Source organism: Myodes glareolus, chromosome 2 (assembly GCF_982192425.1).
Source record: "Myodes glareolus chromosome 2, mMyoGla1.1, whole genome shotgun sequence".
NCBI classification, from domain to species: Eukaryota; Metazoa; Chordata; class Mammalia; order Rodentia; family Cricetidae; genus Myodes; species Myodes glareolus.
Genome location: NC_142027.1, coordinates 36,114,610 through 36,138,219, shown reverse-complemented (window position 1 = coordinate 36,138,219; position 23,610 = coordinate 36,114,610).

Here is a 23,610-nt window from a genome sequence, read left to right as displayed (position 1 = left end):
GAGCGCTACGTGTCTGAAAAAACTCACCTTCGTGAAGGAGCAATCAGTTGCCAAGAGCTCCTCAGCTGGGCATGGGACTTCATGAGCCTACCCTATCTTTTACGAAATTGACTGGCATGATCGTTTATAAGATTTGTGTATCCAGTACCAGATGGTATAAGTTTATATGTTCACCAAATGAGGCTTTGTCAAATGTCTACTAACTTCTATCTCTTACACGTGCTCTGTTCTCTCTTCCCTAGTAATTCCTGAGATGGGAGGGTGGTAAATGTGCCAAAATAGTCCATACAAAGAAAAGGAAAGTATACTTACAAATTATTTTAATAAAAATCAGTATCACCTTGATTCTAAAATCAGACGAAATTCCAAAAACAAGTTCAAAAATAATGGCAATCCCCTAAATGATCAGAAATTTAAAAAATTCTCAATGAAACACTTGCAGGTCAAATTCAAGAATCTGCCAGAAAGGTCAACCACCAAATTCAAATCTGCTTTATTGCAAAGATGCTGATGTGATTCACCATAATGAGTCAATAAGTGTAATGACCACATAAATAGACTCCAGGACAGAAACTACATGACCACTCATATACACATCAGGTCTTTGACAAAATCTAGCATTTCTTCAAGACAAAATTCTTATGGAATATGGGGATATAGGGACATATGCCAACACAATAAAGACAAAACACAACAAGTCCATAGCCAAGGTCATGATAAATGGGAAAAAAGTTCAAACTATTCCCAATAAAATCAAGAATAAGACAAAGATGTCCTTTTCTTGACTAATATTCAATATAGTGCTTAAAGTCTTAGCTATAGGAATAAGACAAAAGAATATAAAGGGCTACATATAAGAAAAAAGAAAAATATTTTTATTTATAGGTAGCATAATTCTATGAATTAACAATCTTAGCAGAAAACTCCTATAGCTGATAAATACATTCAACAAAATAGCAGCATACAGAATTAATACACAAAATCAGTAGCCTTCCTATAACAATCCAAAGCATTCTGAAAAGAATTAGTAAAACCATCCCATTCACAATAGCTGTAACAAATAATTTTTTAAAATATATCAAAGCAAGAAAGACTTGTGCATTGAAAATAGTAAGACACTCTCAAAAAAATTCCAGAAGATAGCGAAACATGGAAGACCCAAGTGATCACGGATTGGTAGGATTAATATTGTAAAACAACCATCCTAGCAGACTCACTGCAAATCCCAAAACAATCTTTTAACAGCAATTGAAAAAGTCAATCTTCAAATTTACATAGAAGCACAGCAGACCCAGGACAGTCAAAGGAATCCTGAACAATAAAAACAGTGGAGGAGGTTCTGCCTTCCCATATTTCAATTTATACTACAGAGCTATAATTTTAAAAAAAAAACAGTATGGAAGTGGTACAGAAACATTGAATTAAGGACCCATAAAAACCCAGATATAAGCATGTGCTTCTAAAATCACCTGACTTTGACAAGGAGACTAAATACACCCTGATGGGAAGACAGCAATTCAAACAAACAGTGCTTGACAAACAAGAGAGCTACAGGCAGAACAGTATATTATACAAAATTTGACTCCAAGTGGACTAAAGACCTCAGCATAATGCATAATATACATATCTGTTAAAGACAAAAAATAGGAAATGAACATAGAACAATATGAAAGACTTTCTCAGCAGGCTCCCAGCAATGTAGACATTAAGACTAACAACTGATGAATGGGAAGTAATAAAACTAAAATGGTTCTGTACTTACTTCAAAGACATCATCAAGTGAATGAAGAGATAACCTAAAGAATATTTTAAAAGTCTGTACCAGCTATATATCTAGCACAGGTTAATTCCAGTATATACAGAGGATTCAAAAAGGCAAACATCAAATAAATAAATAACCCCATTAAATATTGGGACATAGACTGAAAATGGTTAAACATAAATGGCTGAAATACATTTTAATATTCAAAATCTTTATTTATCAGAAAAATACAAATTAAAACAACTTTGAAATTTCATTTTGCCCCAGTCAGCATAGTTAAGATAAAATACAAAAACAATGACAAAATACTGGTGTAGATGTGAAAAAAGAGTATTTTTGTGTGATTTATACAAATATTAATTTAAAGCATCAGTATTAAAAATTGTTCAGAGGCAAAAACAAATCTTTTCTTGCTCCCTACCTGAATGAGGCTTAGAGGCAAGTAAATAGAAAATACATTTTAAAATTACCTAATTAAATTTTCTGGAAAGAAGAATCAGGAAGTGCAATAAATAATAAGAAAAATAATTAAGAAGTTACATTAAAATTGAAAATATTTATTAATGTAGTAAAAACAATACAAAAACTGACACATTACAATGAATAAGAATGTTTAAGATATTGAGAAACAATGATATTCCAGAAAACAGAATGACATGTAAAGTTCCCAGATCAAGAAAGAGCATGACTCCATTGAGAAATTAAAAGAATTAGGACACCATTGAATTTTATTCAGTACCAGGAGAAATGGTATAGTTAGCAGTAAACAGATACCTTTGTAAATTATATGTCGTGCTTACAACACGTTGCAAGAATTCTTTCCCAGAGAAGACAGAAATAAGATTTCCTCTCATCAGTCTCCACACAGTGCACCCTAGGTATGAGTTTAATGGACTTTTGTTCAGAGAATGGGGGAGTGCTTTCTTACAGGAGAATGCGGGACTCCCAAACAGCCACACTGGAAAGTCCTCACCAAGCATGGATGATGGCTTCCTCATAGACACATAGATGAAATGCCCTCTACTTAACCTTACAGAACCAATAACCTCTAGCAGCTTCAAAGAACCAGGAACCATTGTGATTAAGGCTGACCTGCTTACAAATTCCTTGTACATCAAGAAAAAAGCGGCTGGGAGATACAGTTCATATCCAATGACCCCTGTGCCCCCTTCTTTGCTGAGGAAATGTCATCATTCTCACTCCTGGTGGTACAGGGCACAGTTGATCTGATGAAGATGGGAGCTGCTATGCATGGAGGAAGCAGATAGCATTCCGCAATACCTGGCTTCCATACACTTAGTATTTTATCATCTTCTGGTGGCTCTATGTCTAAGGAATCATTAACAAATCACATATATGGGTTTACACACACATACACACAAACATACATATAAAGTTATTCTCAACACACTATAATTTAGCAAACACACACATACATGTAGGGTTTGCACATAAGTGTGTGTGTGTGTGTGTGTGTGTGTGTGTGTGAGTACTGCATGCCATGGCACACATATGGAGCTCAAATGACAATACTTTGAAGTCAGTTCTTTCCTTCGCCTTTTATGTGTCATCCAGGGACTAAAATCAAATCGTCAGACTTTCAGAGTTCAAGCCTCCCTGGGGTCTCTTCTCATCTATATCCTACACAACCCATGCTGGTCTTTCTTTACAACACACTTCATAAAGTGATTTCACCTCCCTTCTTCGCTGTCTTCTCATTCTCTGGCTCACATGATCCCTATTTCTTCATCTTGCTCTCAGAGAGTTCTTGACTGAATTTTAGTAATTCCTGACATCTCTTCAGCTTCTCCAGTACAAGGGCTCACTCTGGACACACGTCACCCCTCAGGAAGGTGACATCAACACATTCTTCCATTTGCACTAAGATGGACAGGTCCGTATTCTCCCATCCTGCTACTCCAGTGTTCTGTCTCCTAGGGCTGACTTGACCTCTCAGTAAAACCTCTCAGGTATCAGCTTCCTTGAACTTTGCCCCTGGATTTCCTCACCCCAAATCCTCCTGTCATCATGGACTATTTTATAGTGCAGAAGGTGGTTGGATTTCTCATTCTAGTTAATAACTATGCTATTGCTCAAATCCACTGGCTTTCACCACTCCCTACTAGCTATTAGAATCTCTTTTGTAAGTAGCCCTTTACATTTTCTTACTTGGATCCTATAGTTCCTAATATTTGACCACTGTTTTGTCTAAATTCAGAAATTATTTCCTTTGTTTGCTCATTCATTTACTTGTTTGTCTTTTGAAAAGTCTCTCCTGGAAAATTTTACCATTGTTCAAATTAACCACAGCCATTTTACATGATAGAGGTGTCAGAAACCTTACCACATGTCAGGTTAGGAATCGGCTTCCTAGTCTCCAGCTTCAAAAGTGCTCCGCTATTCTGTGATCTTTTGGCACAGTTGCCCCGTTTTACAGGTTAAATGTTCTAAGTTCTTCTTAGCTAAATCTCCAACATAATCAGTTTCTTAGATTTTATACAATTAGATATTTTGTATGGTTTTTGTCTTTTAAGGCTAGATTGTTTTCTAAATTTTTATTTTTTCAATCTTTATATATGCGTATGATGTATTGTTGAAACATTCATCTACCAGAGAACACAACACTCTTAAATCCAAATATAAAGCCTGTTCTCACCAAGTGAGTACTGCATGGGAAATTGCCCAGATCACGCAGGCTGGAGACTGACTGCTCTTGGCTTTTAAGCACAAAATGTGTAATACACTGGGTTCACACACTTGGATTAACAAGAACAGTTAGCAAGAAGTTGGAGGACAGAAGCCACAATACAGAGTTAGTACATTTAGGACTTTCCGAATCACATCCTGTAACTATTGACTTAGTTTTTGTTCTTGTTTTGGCAGACATTGCTGCCTGCATATTGGGATCCAAGGCCTCATTGGAGCTTCTGACATGGCACCAAATGTGCTACATAAAGTCTAGGGGCTTATTGTAGGGTCATAGTACACATATCACAGGTCAAAAGCAGCCCCAATGTTGTCCCTCACTTTTTCACTTTATTTGAGACAGTCTCTTTCTGTTTGGTGTGATGTATGTACAGGTTAATCTGGTACAGGACAACCCAAATTATCTTGTTCCTGCTTCCCATCCCATTCTAAGAGCACTGAGACTGAAGAAGAGAGATCCTATACATGGCTTATGAGACTCTGAGCTCATCCTTGTACGGCATGTTTATCATGGAACTATCTTTCTAGTTCTAAGGTTTTAGCTTTAGTTTTCTGTTTTTAGAATGCAGGTTTGGTTTACATGTTAGTTTAAACAGTCTAAACTCTGAGTGCATTCTCAGGCTATCAGAAGTGTTTTTTGTGTCAAATATTCATTTTTAATTTTATAATCTCTCTATCTTGAGGGTTGATTACAAGAATTTTAAAAAGCTTTCCACATATATAAAAACTCTTATTTTTGTAGGAGATACATAATTTGATTTCAAATGTGTTTCATTTTCTCCCTGTTAACTTTTAATGAATGTGTAAATTCCTCTACTCTTGGCTACTGTGTATTGTCTCTTTGAAAAGTTTGGTTTTTAATGCTGTTTTGTTGATTTGCAAACCTGCACTGAGCTGTTTACTCACTTCCATAGCTCCCATGAATATTTCTGAATGAGTGAATCTTTAAAATGTTCAACCTCAAAATGACTGAGAAAAAATTCCTAGACAAAGGCAGGTTGATGGCACAACATTTTAGCTGTTGCTCTATTCAACATTTCAAATATAAGTTTAATTTTGATCCTATCTTTCAAGGAACACTTTTGAAAATCACTATATTAATTTCTTAGTAATCAAAATACGTGGAATGCTTGTTTCTGTGTGAATGTAACATGGTTAAGTAATATCTATGTTCATAAGCTACTATTGATAGAAAACCCTTTAAAATAGTATTGTAGAATATAGGATACGTTTTCATAAAATTAAAAGATATATGCAACTTTTTATAAAATTAGAATTGCAGAATTAGGCTCTTATCATGTAGACACTTGATATTTCTATCAACACGCAGATTGAAACATTCAATCCTCTACAATATTATTTATCACCAGATTTCTGCATTTTTTCTTTTTTTGCCTGAAACACAAAATGAAAACTTGTGGTGACTTTAGACTTTTGTGACCTGGCTCCAAAGTGAAAAGACACCCTTGGCAAATGAACTATAAACTAGGTATTTAATCACTTTTTCACAAAATGTTGTCAAATAAAAGCACATGTCATCTGGGGTAATTGAAATAATACAAGCTCACACATGTCATTCCCAACTAATACAACAAATAATGACTTTGTGTAGTATAAATTTCATCGTTTCTTAATTGTCTCTTCAGTTTGAGAATCACTGTTATAAATAAACTGATATCTAGAGAGACAACTGTGATATATGTTTTTATAAATCATAGTACTTTACAGAATTACTGTGGCATAAAGAGAAAATGTTTATAGTTATGGATAAAGTTAATTTTGATAAAGTAAGGAATGATCACTGACTTCTATGAAAGGTGGGTTGTTAAGAAAAATCCTAGCACCTAGTGCATGTTAACGTACTCAGTATATGCCATTCATTTTAGAACAGTGCTTGTAGTATCCTTGTGCAGAGGAGTATTACACACAGGACTTGACAATGTGTGTACTAATAAGTTCTGAGGCTGGGGGTAGTCTACATCTGTAATGATGTCTAGATGACAACAAAGTTCTAAAAGCATTAACTTTTTCTTTTAACTATTTTTATACTATTTATGCCCAACAAAATGAAAGATGGGGTCTTTCAAAACAAATAGAAGCACCTAATTTGAAAGAGGTGCTGCTGAAAACTTCACTGATGTCTTCTTACTTCTGCAAAATAGTACTTTGACAATATTGTTAAGTACTCCACAATGAATACCATCATGGCTCAAGCAAAAACATTAATAACAAAAGCATAAAACAGAATTATTTTAAGTAATAAGATTATCAATTTTATAGGATCTAATAAATATTTGTGCTATTTATTAATAAGTATACAGATTAAATATCTTTACACATGCAATGCTTATACTCAGCTTGCCACTAATACATCCTTTCCTTCTAATGATGCTCCATCTATTTCCATGCCATAATTATGAACATTAGGGAAAACATGAGCAACTCATCCTATGTCTTTTTGGATCTGAATTATTTGCCTCAACTTGGTGATATTTAATTTATCCATTTTCTTGAAAATGGCATAATCTTATTCTTTATGACTGAATTTAACCACAGTACGTATATATACCACATTTCTTTTATCCATTCTTCTGTTAATAGGCACCGAGGTCAATTGCACGTCTCACCTTCTGTGATTTGTACTGCATGCTATACTGGATTAGATTCCTTCCACTATATACTCAGGAGAGTGATACAGTTAAATTAGATGATAGTTTCCTTTTTTTTCTTTTCTTTTTTGTCCTTTGAAGAAGACATACAGATTTACCGTGTCTGAACTACATTTTGTTCTCATAAGCAGTGAATACCTCCCTACACACACACACACACACACACACACACACACACACACACACAATTACTAATATATGTTGTTATTTTCTTGGTTACAGCCATTCCAAATAGAATGAGATAGACATTACATAGTTTGGGTATGCATTGCCTTGATCTCCAAGGAAGTTGAACATTTCTCTACATATTATTTAGCCATGTGTGACACTTTTTAAGAGTTATATATTAAGTTCATTTGTCGATTTGTTTTGTCTGTGTTTAAGCTTTGGAGTATTTTATTCATTTATATATTTATGATATTCTAAATAACAATACACTCTCTGATGCATATAATGTAAAAATTTTTCCATTTATTTTGTTGTTATTTATTTTTCTCTGTGAAAGATTTTTAATTTCATTCAGTTCCATTTGTCATTTCTTATTATTATATTTTGTGTAGTTAGACTCCAAAGAAACTCCTTGAATATATCCATATTTTGAGTTATTTCTGTCTATGTTTTAATTTGACAGTTTCAAAGAATCAGGCCTTGTATTAGGGTCTTCAACCACTTTAATTCATTTTTATGCAAAACTTAGTACTACTACTATAAGAACTCCTAAAACAAATATTTTAGTATCTACAGAATATTAATTGTGCAATTAAAAAAAATTAAATGTGAAAATGAACAATTTGAGAGTTACTTCAAGATTTACTTATAGTTTCATGCATGTATGTGTGTCTGTGAGAGTTGCTATTACAAGTATACTCACGTCCTGGCCAGAAAAGGGCATCAGATTGCATAGAGCTGGAGTTTTAGGTGACTGCACACCTCCCAACATGGATGCTGGGAGCCGAGCTCTCGTCCCGTGAAAGAACTACAAATGCTCTTAACTACTAAGCCATTTTTCCAACCTGGAAGTTCCAAGTGAACAAAGGTGACAAACATGTGAAAAGAAGCATTCATATTTGTGGACATTTCACATGACTTCCAAGAATTGAAATTCATCACTTTAGTTTTAGCATTCAGGGACTGGTTTTGAGTAACCAGAAGGATAGGTTATGATTTCTAGAGGGACAGGTTGTGATTCAGACTGCAGATATTTTTAAAGAGGAAAAACTCAGAAAGGCCAGAATTGCTGATTCATAGGTACACTTGTTTCCTGATTTCTAAGAGTGTTAAACAGGAACAGGGCACATGAGTTCTGTTTCCTTCCCTGCTGGCTGGAGACCAACTCTAGAATGTGGAGGATTTGCAACTTCAGGCAAGCTCCATTATGGTCAACAATTGCATATGATTAAATGAAATTGACAAGGGCTATGTCTTCTCCTTCATTTTAAATGCCTCAATCCTTCACAAATGCACAAATTTAATAGCAATTTACTGTGGAGCAGTCTTTCTTCTGAAGCATGAGAGTTATGAGTCCAGTGCCCCAGTCTATTAGAAATAACTACACAGGCTTCTTGAACTGCCACTTTGAAAATTAGTTTTAACTGTTCAATTTTGAAGAAAAAAAAAACCTATCTGAACTACAATTCATTACTTTGGCAAAATGGAATGATTAAAAGACATGCAGACTGGTGAAATGGTTTAGGCACTTACAGCCTCACTCTGAGTTTGACCTCTGGCACCTACGTGGTGAAAGGACAGTTGGCCCTACGCATGTTCTCTGCACCACGCTTATCCAGACACTCCTGCTTCTCAGACACCCAATCGGTAAATAAGCAAATATAAAAAAATTTAAAAGAAGAAAGCTTGCAATGTTTCTTTAGAAAGGGAAAAGCCACATATAAATAAAAATGGACTGTGTCTCCTATGAATGTCAAAAGCTACATTTATAAAGTCACAACAGTATGACTGCCTACACACGAACTGAATAAGAATGACAAGAGACACTCCAAAGTGAAGAGAGGAAAACCCAGGAGGCTTCATGCTACACAAAGAATGACAGGCAACTGAGCAGTACAGAGACTGGGAGGAACAGTCTTCCCTAGGGAAGGGCACATCAACTGGTTATCCAATACCACATGGTCATCCTTGAAATACACACACCAGTGGCATTATTCAGACTGAGCAGGTAGTTTTTAGGAATGTATATGTGTGTGCATGCACCTGTCTGTCTCTGTCTGTGTGTCTGTGGTATATGTAATCTATATTATAGTATTCATACTATATTACAGTATATAACATGTGTATATGTATGTACAAATATGTATGACACAACAATTAATGAAAAGAGTCATACATTTCATAGAGAGGAATTAGAGGTATATGGAAGAGCTTAGAGGAGGAAAGGATCCAATTATAATCTCAAAAATAAAGGAAATAACAAAATATTCCTTGTTTCTCTGCTAGTGTTCTCACGATGAATCTGTAGGCAGAGTTGTAGTATCATCAAGATCAAGGGTGTTTTTTTTTTCTTTTTGACCTAGGTGATTATAAAAAAACATGGGGATCATTAAAAAATAGTATAAAAGGACAAGTTGCTGTCACTCCCCAAACTATGCAAGCCAAGCAGCAAACCAAGGTAACACATAGCTGCAAACATTATGTTTATGCTCATTAGTTGAATATGTTGCAAAGCCCTCACTAGTTTGCAGAAGAATGCTGGGAAGCCGAGTTCAGCAGCGGCCATACAAGCTGCAGATAAAATGAAAATTTACATTGGTAACTTCACATAAATACTTCTCTGAACACAAAAGTATCCCATATAAAATACTAAGTTGGAGCATCCATCAAAGAAGCTATTGAAAACGGTGGCGAGAGGAAAATTACAGGCGATACGGATGATGAAAGAGAGGGAATCCAAACCAGAGCGGCCTCTAGAAGGGTGTGGTGTACTGTGCTGAGTGTTGACGCCAAGTCCGGGAGCATTTTCTCACTCACCGTCTTCACTCATTCCTCATCTCTTGTTCTCACTCACTCAGCACTCGCACAGGCAGATATGCTGTTGTCTCTGCTTTACCTCCTTCAATTTCTTCACTGTGCTTTCTGCCTAAGGACATAACCTGGCTGTTGGTACAAGGAGTAGGTCCAGGCTGGGGCAAGTGCCCCCCATTCCCACAATCTGACAAGCGCTCACTCTCTGTCCCCCAAAGTTTGACAGACAGGTGGTCACTTTCTTTCCCCACATCTGACCTGGCAATTATTCTGACAGGTTTTTGGATTATAATCACAAGAATTTGTCAATAAGTAGTCCCGTCTTTGCATTTCTTCTGCTCCAGTATAAGAATCTGCCAGATACCTTTTCCTAAACTAACCTTCATGAAGACTAACATTCCAGAAAGCTTCTACCATTGACCGTTTAATAAAAGCAAAATTGAAACTAATGAACCTACCATATGTATCATTTCATAAAAAGAAACTTTTAAAGATCATTTTTCACTATCATCTGAACCCACCCTTGCGTTCATCCAGGCAGACATGACCACACCAGTGCTGTGGCCTTTTCAATCTGAGCCTTTGCTATTCTTCTGACATTTTGCAAGCTGTTTCTTTGAATCTAATAGGTCCTCTATGAATGTTCCTTGTACTTAGTCTTTGCTTTCATTTCTAGGCAGATCTTTTATTGCATTATCTATCCTGAATGAACTGATTTATTATTCTTGTTGAACTCCATGATTAAGCAAAGACATGAAAAGCATGAACACTCCCCGGAGTTTCTAGCTCAAAGCTCAGTAAACAATAAACACTGCAGATACACTGTATCTTTTAAAATATGGTTTCTAGGGTTAAATAAAGTGTGCATATTTTAAAGTGATTAACAGAATGATTATGCAAAAATTTGAAGATCTATGTGAGTCTTCTTGAAACGCATCACTTCCCTCTTCTTGCCTAGGAGATCACTTGTCTAGAAGTGAGTGCACTATTGAAATGCATCAGCTAAATGAGAGAATAAGTATATTACTTATGTGACTGTCACTCATGTATCCTACTTCATATTTATAAATATATTATTCTGGACAGCCTGATCAAAAAAATCTTAGTGTTTAGGCAAGCCTTACCCTACACAGACAAAGTAGTAAAAGATATAAATGAAAATTTGAAGGGTTAAATTGAAAAAAAAAACCAAACCTCTTTCTCTTATGGGGACTGTTTGTAAATACTGCTATCTGTATCGGTGACAATAATCATGATTACATCAGCATTTCGGTGTTTATCTTTAGTTAAAAAAAGATTATACGTGTGTTCAGAAAGGAATGCTAATTTTAAGGAACTTAAAAAAAAAAAACAGGCTTTCCCCCCCCCCCTAATCCTGCTAGAGGCAATAAGAGCCTCCAGTTAGAAGGTATATACTTTCATGAAAAAAATGCCTATTGTATGAAATGCTTTATGCAACACATCTGGAGAGAGGTGTCTATTGGGTGGGGTGAAGTTCCTGATAGTTCCCAGCAGCGAACAGCAGTTGGCACCATGCCAAGGGGACTTTGCAGATATTCTTCGGATGACCTGGTGATGAGCTGGTGCTCTTACAGCTGATGCCTGGACAGAATTTCTCTGTTATCACCCCTTTCATACTTTGAAATATAGCAGATTTATCAAAACTCTGAGATACAGCCACAAAAGAACTTCACATTATTTTCCTAGAGTCACAGCAAAGGAATCTAAAAATAAAATCCCCTCACTGCTCCTGGGGTGCAAGCACTTCATGTTACTTTGTGATTTGACATCACAGAAATTCCAGGGGAGGCCTTGCAGGCAGGGAGGAGGCCAGGGTCAAAGACCAGCAGGTTCTGAACCTGTGCTCGGCTGACTTTGATGATCTTGTTTTTTATATCAAATGGAGAAGAGAAAAGGGGCTCTCCGATGAGCAGAAGAAGCTGCTGTTGGATTTAATTCCCTCTCTTTGATTTCCCTCAGCAGCATAGATTAAAGATCATCGTTCTTCTCTCCCCATGTGTCTCACTGTGGTACTCCCTAGGAAAAAGAAAGAGCATCTTTTAAAGGGCTCTTTGTCCAACATGGTCTCCTTAACTACCAAAACATCTTCCAGGATGAAGTGCCAAGGTGTTTGATGTTGGCTGAACTAGATATCACTTCCCATCAATCAAATGCAGACCAGTAACTGCCACCCTGGTTGTGAAAATCAGACACAGTGATATAGATAGGAGAAAAAAAAATGTCCCGCATTAAACTTCTAAGTGGAACTACCTTGCCCCACACTTTTATGCAAATGTAGAGCGGCCCAAGAGAAGATATCCCTGAAGCAGGTCAACTGAAATGCATGGATTGTGATTGTGCTTCCCCGTCTCCCAAGGCTCATGGTGCTCTGTAGCTGAAGTCACAGCCCGTCACTTATCAACTGATAATATATGTCAAGGCTGGTGCTTGCAGATCAGCAACTGCTGCCAAGCCACAACAGGAAACGTGTTTTAAACTTAGGTTTTACATGATGCAGTAGATCCCTGTGCAGCTAGTGTATCTACTACAACGCATATGATATTAACAAGCACTGAAAGCCATGCAACTGAGGAATGACAAGTTTCCCAGCTCACTGGAAGCTCTAATTTGTCCCATTACGCCTCACAACATTTTTGAAGAAGTGTGTTATCTGTAAGCAGCACACCCTTAGCTTATGCCTTATTTCTTAATTGCCATTCCAAAACACCTGATTCAAGTGATTTACCATTACCCCCTTGCAGACTTTCTGACTCAAATGAGCGCTTTAAAATTGGGAAAGCTGTGTGGACCTTGGAGAAGCAGATACTTCCCTCTTATAATTATATATTCGAACAGAAAATACTTAAAGTGCAAGGCAGAAAATCAAAGTTCAGACAACTTCTACACTTTATTATTTTTTGACATAGCTCATCTTTATACTGCACTAGAATTCTAGAGAGCATGTTTGCCTCGACAGTCGCAAAGGCCATGAACACCACTTGTCGGTGTGTTTGGCAAAAACAGATTTTGTTTGCTTTATCAGGCAGATGACATGACTCCGAATGAGCCCATATCTCAAAGAAATGCTTTAATGTTTCATTTTCTTTTCAGAATACTATCTTTAATTGATAATAATAATTTCCTATATCTCAGGAGACATGAGAGAGAATCCCTAACACATTGCTTCCAAAATGAGCAAAATATCCCTTAGTGCCTTAGGATAACAGTACTAATAATCTGTTTCACATTTTTTTTATTGCAGTGAATCTCTTCAACAAACTGTCCTACCTACATGGCCAGATTTTTTTAGTGAGAGCCCAACTACATCATTTACATTTAAGGAAAAATGTTTTGGTTTTGGACCTAGACTTTAAGTGTTGGGCCATCTCTCCAGTTCAAGACAAAAACAAAAACAGAAAAAAAAAAAAACCAAAAACCCTCTTATGCTGTCTATCCATTTAAGAATAAACAAGTAGAACCCTACTGAGAATCAAGCTTCATCAAAGATAGGACCTCAGTCTGTTTCTTCCTATAGTTTTTCCAGCTCATAACCTTCACTTATACAATAATGTGCCACCTCATTCCCTGACCTTCCCACAGCACTCCTTCTCCTAAAGTGCTGGTTCTTGCCTGAATTCATCGGCTCACTAGTCTTTACCTTGGTTTTTGTTTGTTTGCTTGTTTGTTTTGAATTTGTTAAGCTTTTTGGGTGTTTTGTTTTATTTTGGTTTGTGTTGTTTAATCCAGTTTCATCGTCTCATGGATTCTGAGTTTTCGACCTTAGTCAGAGTCCAGTGCCACGATGCCCGACAGTGCATTTGATGATGAGATGAGAAACCAGTTTCAAACGGGCTAACATTCCCTGTGTGATATAAGCTCTGTTGAGAGATCAGGTAGAAATCAACTCCCAGAGAAGGGCTCCAGTCCCAGCTTCTTCTCTTGCTGTTCTAGAAGTACTGTCAAAGGCAATGTAAAGTGAAAGGGTTTGTTTTGCTCACAGTTACAGGCAATAGTTCATTAAAAAAAGACATTCACAGTAGTAGAAGCCTGTTGGCGCTGGTCCCATTTGAAGTCCAATAAAGAATGCATGCACATTAGTGCTCACATTACTTTCTGTATTTTATACCACCCAGGATTTCTACGCACAACCAAAAGGGTTCTTTTCATGTCAAATAATATAATATAATATAATCCCCCACTGATGCCCAGCCCAGAAGTCCAACTCCAGATTAATTTAGCTTTCAAATTAACAGTTAACACGATCACAGTTACAAACATCCTATAAAGCCAAAGATGATTTCCTGAAGGAAGTGGACCTGGAACTATCACGAGAAAAAGATTATAGGGAAGACACTGCTTTCTAGTGAATGGAGGAGTGTGCACTTCCGCATCTAGGTTACCTTTCCTACTGCTCAAGAATCATCTGTCTTTTCTCTGACTCCTTCTATAGCCTCCCTGTTGTTGCTTTAGTCACCACTGACATAGATTTGGGACCTAATTACTTTCTACGCTGGTCCCCAGAACTTTTGGATCCTCTCCCCTTAGTGCATTGGATGCATCTATGCCTTCATGTCATATGCATGTTATCCCATTCAAACATCTCCGGTCCATTTCCTTAAACCTTTCCATGCACTTCACACAGTGGAATTAACTAATCCCTCCACTGTACTCATCACTATTTCCCTTTATAGACAGATGAAATTATTTCATGCAAACATCTGCAGTGAAAGTTGAGTTGCCTTGTTAGTATATTTCTGGCTCCCCAAACCACTAATCTCCTACTAATCTTCAAATTCTGTGAAAATAATAACATGTTTTTTGAAGTCTTTTCTGTTGGAACTGACATATATCGTCAAAACAGCTCTTGAGAGACTTTTGACTTACCAGTTGAGTGCAGATTTTCCTTGTAGTGTTTAAGGATTTCCTACATCTCAGGTACCACTGTATGAACACAGGACATGGGGTCACCAGTCTCCCTCTTCCCCTCCCTTGCACACACCACCACTGCACCATTACACTATCACCACCAACAGTAGAAGTAATAATGAAGATGAGACAAGAGCTAAGAAGGTTTTATCCTAAAGACCAGGTAGAAGGTAAAGGCACTGAAAATATGCCTTCTACCTAAGTCACAAATCATTTAGAGGGAAAACCAGCTTCCAAGTTCAAGCGTGGTTCTTCTCAAAGCCATTGTCTTACAGCTCACAATAAAGTTATTTGGATTTTCAGAATTGTTTTCGGTGTTTTACTTTTGTCATCTGAAAATACATTCAGTCTTTCTCTCTATAGACGCTAAACACTCCATGATACCCACACTATAGAAGAAAGAGACCACATGTTCATGATCTCCATCTTCACCATATTTTTGGATATTAAAGGGACTTGAAACTAGCAAAGACTATGGATTCTGGAACAGTGAAACAGACATAGGACTAGAACTCAAGCTAAAACTAAATATGTGGACATAGATATACTAGTAAAAATGTAATATAATTCTGAAAATAAGCTTATACAATGAGGAACCCACAGCATCATTAATGTTAAACCCCATCAACTTTTAGATATTAATAAACATCCTTGGAGTATGAGTACCTCCAGTGAGAACCCTCCTCTAACATGAGTGAATGAGGACTGCATAGATGCCTACCTCTTTGCCTTTTAAATTATACACCAACACTCTTAAAAGGTAAGATGCAATGTCAGTACATAGCAACACTCATCTGTCATTAATTAAAAATATATAATGATATAATAGTTATTAAAAATGGATTTGAGGGGCTGTAGAAATAGTTCAGCCCTAAAGAGCACTGACTGCTCTTTCAGAGGATCTAGTTTGGTTTCAAACTTCTGGTCTCTAAGGGTCCAGGCAGGCAAGTAGTGCCCATACATACATGCAGGCAGGCACTCAAACTTGCACATATAATTTAAAAATCTGTTTAAAATCTGTAAGTAGCCAAGAGTCTACAATTTCCTAAAGCTGGTGAGCACAGGAAAACTCTTACTAAGGTAGCCGAGATCCTAATCATAGCTTTGATTGTTTCATGAAAAAACAAAACACACTATTTTATGAAGTCAAAATTTTCTCTGATTTTCTAAATGGATTAAATTTTAAATTTGAGTAATAATTATTCTGCCTATTGAGCATTAAATCATCGCTGAAATGCATGAGCAGTAGAGCTTCACACTACCAGTGCTCTTATGCGTTTTCCTTTTTTGTTTTGGTTTTTTTGAGTGTTTTGGTTTTTTTATTTTTATTTTTATAGAGCTCTGCATTTTTCTCTGCTCTTCTCCCTGCCTCTCCCCTCCCCCAATGTCCCCATGCTCTCAGTTTACCTAGGAGATCTTGTCTTTTTCTACTTCCCATGTAGATTAGATCAATGTATGTCTCTCTTAGTGTCCTCATTGTTGTCTAGGTTCCCTGGGAATGTGATTTGTGGGCTGGTTTTCTTTGCTTTATGTTTAAAAACCACTTATGAGTGAGTACATGTGACAATTGTCTTTCTGTGTCTGGGTTACCTCATTCAAAATGATGTTTTCTAGCTCTATCCATTTTTCTGTAGAATTCAAGATATTATTTTTTTCTGTTGCGTAGTACTCCATTGTGTAAATGTACCACATTTTCCTTATTTATTCTTCGGTCGAGGGGCATTTAGGTTGTTTTCAAGTTCTGGTTAGAACAAACAGTGCTGCAATGAACATAGTTAAGCACATGTCTTTGTGACACGATTGAGCATCCTTTGGATATATAACCAAAAGTGGTATTACTGGGTCTTGACGAAGGTTGCTTCCTAATTTTCTGAGAAATCACCACACTGATATCCAAAGGGGCCATACCAGCTTGCATTCCCACCAACAATGCAGAAGTATACCCTTTACCCCATAACCTCTCCAGCATAAGTTGTCAGCAGTGTTTTTGATCTTGGCCATTCTTATAGGTGTAAGATGGAATCTCAGAGTTGTTTTGATTTTTATTTACAATTGTTCAGGACTTTTAAATCAACATTTAAAGGTTTTCATTGTGAGATTTTATCCACAATTTCATGATATTTGTTGATTTTCTTCTCCTATGCCCCTTCCATCTCCTGTCCTCATTTCTCATTTCATGTCAGCATGTCTTATATTACCCACTTTTCCTCCCTCCACAAGCATTATGAATCTGTTTACTCCTTTCACTGTTCCTATTTTAGTTTCCTGATCTATACCCCAAATCCTCCCTCCACATACATATATTAAAATATCCATAGGAAAGATGGCACATTGGGTAAAGGCACTAGGCTTGATCTCTGAACCACCCAAGGATGATGAAGAAAACCAATTCTACTCTCCTGACCTCCCTACACCCTACCCTAGAGAGAAAGTGAAAAATAAAGGTAAAATCTAGAATCTACAACTAAGGGAATAAATTGGCACATTTTTAATTATTTTTCCATGTACTCATTATTATTTAGGGGAAAGCATCTCTCTCTCTCTCTCTCTCTCTCTCTCTCTCTCTCTCTCTGTGTGTGTGTGTGTGTGTGTGTGTCTGTGTCTGTGTGTGTGTGTGTGTGTGCACATGCTATACACATGTGCAGAGCAAACACTTGTAAGACTTTGTTTTCTTCTTCTATCATGTATATTCTGTGTATTAAACTCATTATCAGAGTTGGAAGCAACTTTATACACTGATCCAGTTCACATGCAAGGAACCGTTTTTATTATCTTTTTGGGTTTTTTTGTTTTGTTTTATTTGTTTGTGTTTAATTTTTCAAGACAATGTTTTTCTATGTACACCTGGCTGCCCTCAAACTCATAGAGATCCAACTGTCTGTGCCTCCCAAGTACTGGGATTAAAGGTGTGTGCCACCACCGCCCAACTATTGATAGCTTTTAAAGGAAAGGGTATCATCTTCAATTTCTTTCTTCAAAGACTTAAAGTTCTTGTAAAATAGGTCTTTCACTTCCTTGGTTAGAGTTACCCCAAGATATTTTATGCTATTTGTGGCTATTGTGAAAGGTGAAGTTTCTCTGATTTCCCTCCCTGCTTCTTTATCCTTTGTGTATAGGAGGGCAACTGATTTTTTGGAGTTGATCTTGTACCCTGCCACATTACTAAAGGTGTTTATCGGCTTAGGAGTTCTTTGGTAGAGTTTTTGGGGTCGCTTATGTACACTATCATATCGTCTGCAAATAACGAGAGTGTAACATCTTCCTTTCCAATTCGAATCCCCTTGATCCCCTTATCTTGTCTAATTGCTATTGCTAGAACTTCAAGCACTATATTGAAGAGGTATGGGGAGAGTGGACAGCCTTGTCGTGTTCCTGATTTTAGTGGAATGGCTTTGAGTTTCTCTCCATTCAATTTGATGTTAGCTGTCGGCTTGTTGTAAATAGCTTTTATTATATTTAGGTATGATCCTTGTATCCCCAATCTCTTCAACACCTTTATCATAAAGGGGTGTTGAATTTTGGACTTAACTCCCTAGGTCCAAATGAGAAGCAGAAAGAGGGAGAACGTGAGCAAGGAAGTCAGGATCAGAGGGAACCTTCATCCAACGATGGATGAAGATTGAGACAGAGAACCACATTGGATCACTGGACTGAGCCCCCAAGGTCCAAATGAGGAGTAGAAGGAGGGAGAACATGAACAAGGAAGTCAGGACCGCGAGGGGTGCGTTCACCCACTGATACAAGGGGACCGATCTAATGAGAACTCACCAAGGCCAGCTGGACTGGGACTGAACGAGCATGCGATCAAACCGGATTCTCTGAATGTGGCTGACATGGGGGCTGACTGAGAAGCCATTGATAATGGCACTAGGACTTGTTTCCTCTGCATGTACTGACTTTTTGGGATCCTAGTCTGTTTGGATGCTCAGCTTCCTAGACCTGGGGGGGGGGGCGGAATTTGAATTTCCCACAGGACAGGAAACCCTGACTGCTCTTAGGACTGGAGAGGGAGGAGGAGAGGGAGTGGTGGGGAGTGGGAGGATATTGGGAGGAGGGGCGGAAGTGGAAATTTTTATAAATTAATAAAAAAATGGAAAACCTCTATTATCCTAATAAAAATCAATTATCAGCTTAAAAAAAGGAGAGGGTGTGGAAGAGAGAGAGAGATTCCATGGATACTTTTAGACAAATTATTTCACTGCAGAGCCACAGGTATCTGAATTGAGCTAATCACTGAGAAGTAGGAGATCCCTGGTCTCCAGGTTCCTGCCCTGGCACTTCTGCATGTGATTGTGTCACATTATTTAAACTATCATCCATCTGCAAAACAGAAATATCATTTATCCTTACATTTTCACTTGCAATTTTAATCAGAATCAAATACATTGGTTGAAGGGAAACAAGAAGTGATGATAAAGCATGAAGCCATGTTAAAGGCACCATATTACTGATCATGGTTATCAGGACAGAAGAGATAAAGAGCCATCCTGAATAAGGACACTTAAAAGAAATCCCACTCGATCAGAACTGAATATAATAGAGGGTTATTTATATAGGGGTAGACTCACAGATCACAACATTCTGTTCAAACAGGGAATAGCAACCAAAATGCTGCAGCCAGAAGAGAAAGAGAGAATGCTTGCTTTACATCAGCATATATAGTATATGAAGCTGCCTAAGTGGGCAGGTAACTTAAACGCTACTGGCTGCATAATCCTTACAGGGAACTATGGGTTACAGTCAGATGCTATGAGACACCCACACACACACTCACTAGTTACAGGAGTTTGGATGAAATTCATACTTTCTGGATTCATACACTTTTTACCAAGACACTATACACTCAGTGTATTGAGGAGATATTATAATTCTAAAATATCTGTGAAGTGGTTAAAGTAGGTCCAAAGCCATAGGATCAGCTACACATATTTACTAGATAAATTGTTTTATATGCTCACATATTTTCTTTAAAAAGTCATCCATTTAAAAAAATACACCTTAAATCCAAATAACAGTATACTAAGTAAAGACATATATTTCTTAAATGATCTTTTAATTGTTCTTTTAATTTACAGTTGCTAGAATAATCTCTAGCCTTACTCTTTTAGGTTTATAAATTGGAAAAATACAATATCATCCTGAAATCTGTGGATTCTGTGATATTCCAGTGTATAAACAAAACAATTATAATTCAAATCCCTTTCTAATGAGTTATATGTAGTATATATCTGCTAATATTAATTTCCAAAGCACTGACTTTCTAATGCAACATTTTTTCATTCAAAACTCACAGTGTTTTATACAACATTAAAATTCCATTATTTTCCTCAACTTATGTCAATAATAGCTAAGACAATTCACCTTTGTTCTAATTCTTTTACTGAAAGTGTTTCTCCATTTCTGATGTATTCCAACCTTCAATAATTCCATGTTTTATCCTTATTGTTTTCTGAATCTTTTCAACACATTTCTATGGCTAAAAAAAGTGGAAAAGGACTGAGACTTATTATCTTGTGAAATGCTAATGGATGATATTTTCATTGCATTCTCCAAATGGCAGGAATTGCTATCATTAACAGGAGTGTCCCTGTACTTAAATATAAACAACTTGGGGAAAAAACAATCACAAATCTAGGAAGACTTTGTAGACAAAGCAACAACTCCATCATCTCGTGCTTATTTTTACAATTTACATTGATTTATGACATAAAAATAGTGACGAGAAATTATTTTAGTTAAAGTTCTGTAATTATTACCTTTTTATTTTAAAGTTATCAATGTCAGTATAATTTTAGAAATCACAAGATCATCTCTTTAGATTCAAAAAATATCTTTGACAAAACTCAACAGCTCTTCATTATGAAAGTACTGGAAATAATAGAGATATAAGGTACAAACCCCAACACAATGCAATCTACAACAAACCCAGAAAGAACATTATTCCAAGGGAAAAAAAAACTCAGAGCATATCTATTAAAATGAAGAATTGGATGAAGATGTCCACTATCTCCATAGCTGTTCTTCATAGTGCCTAAAGTCTTAGCTAGAAGTATAAAACAGTTAAAGGAGTTACAAACAGAGAAGAAGGAAGACAAAGCATCTATATTTGCAGATGATATAGTTTTATGCAAATAAGACATTAACAATCCACTAGGAAACTTCTACAGCTGATAAGCATTTCTAGAAAAGGAACAAGGGACAAAATAAATACAAGTATCTGTAGCCTTCCTATATATGCAAATGACAAAGACACAAAGAACAAGATTAGAAAAGAGTACCTTTCACAATAGCTTTCAAAACTATAATGGAATAACTCTAACACTGAAGTGAAAGACTTGTATAATAGATCTTTAAGACACTGAAGAAATATATTAAAGAATAGTCCAAGCCTTTAATATTATCACTAAAGAGGAATATAAACCGGGATGAGACAACAACTTGTGTTCCTTCCATCTGAGAATTTCTCTCATACTACAGAAGAAAACATGAGGAGATAGAAAAACCTTCATGCTCATGGATCGGTAAGACAGAATAATAGAATTTGTTTGTTTGTTTGTATTGTTTTTTGAGATAATGTTTCTCTGTAGATTTGAATCCTGTCCTGGAACTTGTCTTGTAGACTAGGTTGGCCTCAAACTCACAGAGGTCCACCTGTCTCTGCTTTCCAAGTGCTGGGATTAAAAGCATGCACCACCACTATCCAGCTCTCTAATAGAATTCTTAAAAGAAATTGAAAAAATTATTTTCAACTTCACATGAAAACACACACACACACACACACACACAAATATCTTAGCACTCCTAAATAATAAGAGATCTGTTAAAAGTATCACCACCCATATTTCAAGTAGCACTACAGAGGCATTGTAATAAAAACAATATGATATTAGCCGAATAGAGATGTGTTGATCAATGGACTAAAATTGATGACTCAGACATAATTCCACACACCTACAGATACTTGAGTTTTTACAAAGAAGCCAAGAACTCACACATGAGAACATCTTTAACAAATGGTGTTGGTCAAATTGGACAGCTACATACAGAAAAATGAAATAGTTTTAAAATTTCATGTTGAGGCAAGTATTGCGATAAGTCAATTTAGTATTGAGTAAGAAATATAGTTTCAAAAATCCTAAAACAATAATTTGGATTGTATATTTCCCATAATAGGGCTTGCTGACTCAGCCTTGATTCCAAGTTTATCAGGAACTTCGTTCAGTGCTTTTCTGCCTCAATTCATTTAACAGAAAATATGAAGAATTATCCTGCCCATCATAGTGATCTGACATGCAAGCACCAGGTTAATTTTTAATAATCAGCAAAATATCCCAGTAAACGAAAAATAATTATGCAAAGTATTTAAAATAATTAGTTATACTATTAGTGAATGCAAATCATGGGTTGCTACTACATGCCTGATTTAATGTACTTAATACTTCCTCTCATTTGACTATACCATAATTAGATGTCTTTTGTATTTCCTTCATGTGTAAGTTCTATATTCAAATGTCAACTAGCAAATATTCATTTATGGCCCCTTTTATAACTGTACCACTCATTATCTCTGTAGGCGCATTCTATTCTACGCATTTTCATCTGCAACAAATAATTCAACAATGTGATTCATGAATTATTTTCAGAAGAAAGATATGATTGAAGATCTAGTATATAAAAATATCTTGTTGATTATGGGAGTGATGATGATTACTTTTTGCCACTAAAGATGCTTTTCTGATCCCTACCTGGTAGGGAGAAGTTTTTGGTGATCTGATTTTATGCTTCGTCTTAGCCAACCAATATCTCTAGGGTCCCGTTTTCTGCTTTCTGTTCAATTGAGGCAAAGATGCATCTCAGGCACCACTCAATGTTCATGCAGTTGATTCTACAGAACTCTTGGTAGATGCAAAAGACACCTGGCCAATGGTGCAGGCCATGCTATCACAGATGTGATGACAGATTGACCAGAAGTTTCTACCCAGAGCCCATTCTCACAATTTGGGAACTGGCCTACTTTTTTCTACTTATTTTCAGTTCCACGCAGTTACTTGGTGTTTCTTTCATAGGCAATTTGAACTATTTCTATAGGGTTAGCTGTGCTTCAGGGTTGAGAAAAGTGCTTGCTTATAGTACAACCAATGATCAAAATGGGGCAGAAAAGTTACAATTGCCAGACGAGAATTGGGAAGTTAGCAAGGCTTAACTTCTGGTTGCTCCTGAAAACACGGACAGTTTAAGTTTATTAGGATCCATTCTGATGTTGCCTCCAGGTCAGGAAAATTTTCTCAAGTCTCCTGCTCTTGTGTTCTCTGTTTCTGCAAGTATTGACCGTTTTCTCAATCAGGGATCTTCTTAGTCTCGATAGATTAGCCATGGATTTGCTTAAACTAATTCTTCCCATTTGCTTAAAAATTAAGTTCTTAATGATAGTTTTGTTGAGATCACCCCTATTGATAAACTGAAGAATGATCACTGCCTCCAACTCCAAGAACTTTCTTGTTCGAACCTGAGTGCTCAAAATGAAAACCAAAAGAAGCAGTGTGTGCTGAACATTCCTGTTGTGTTTGT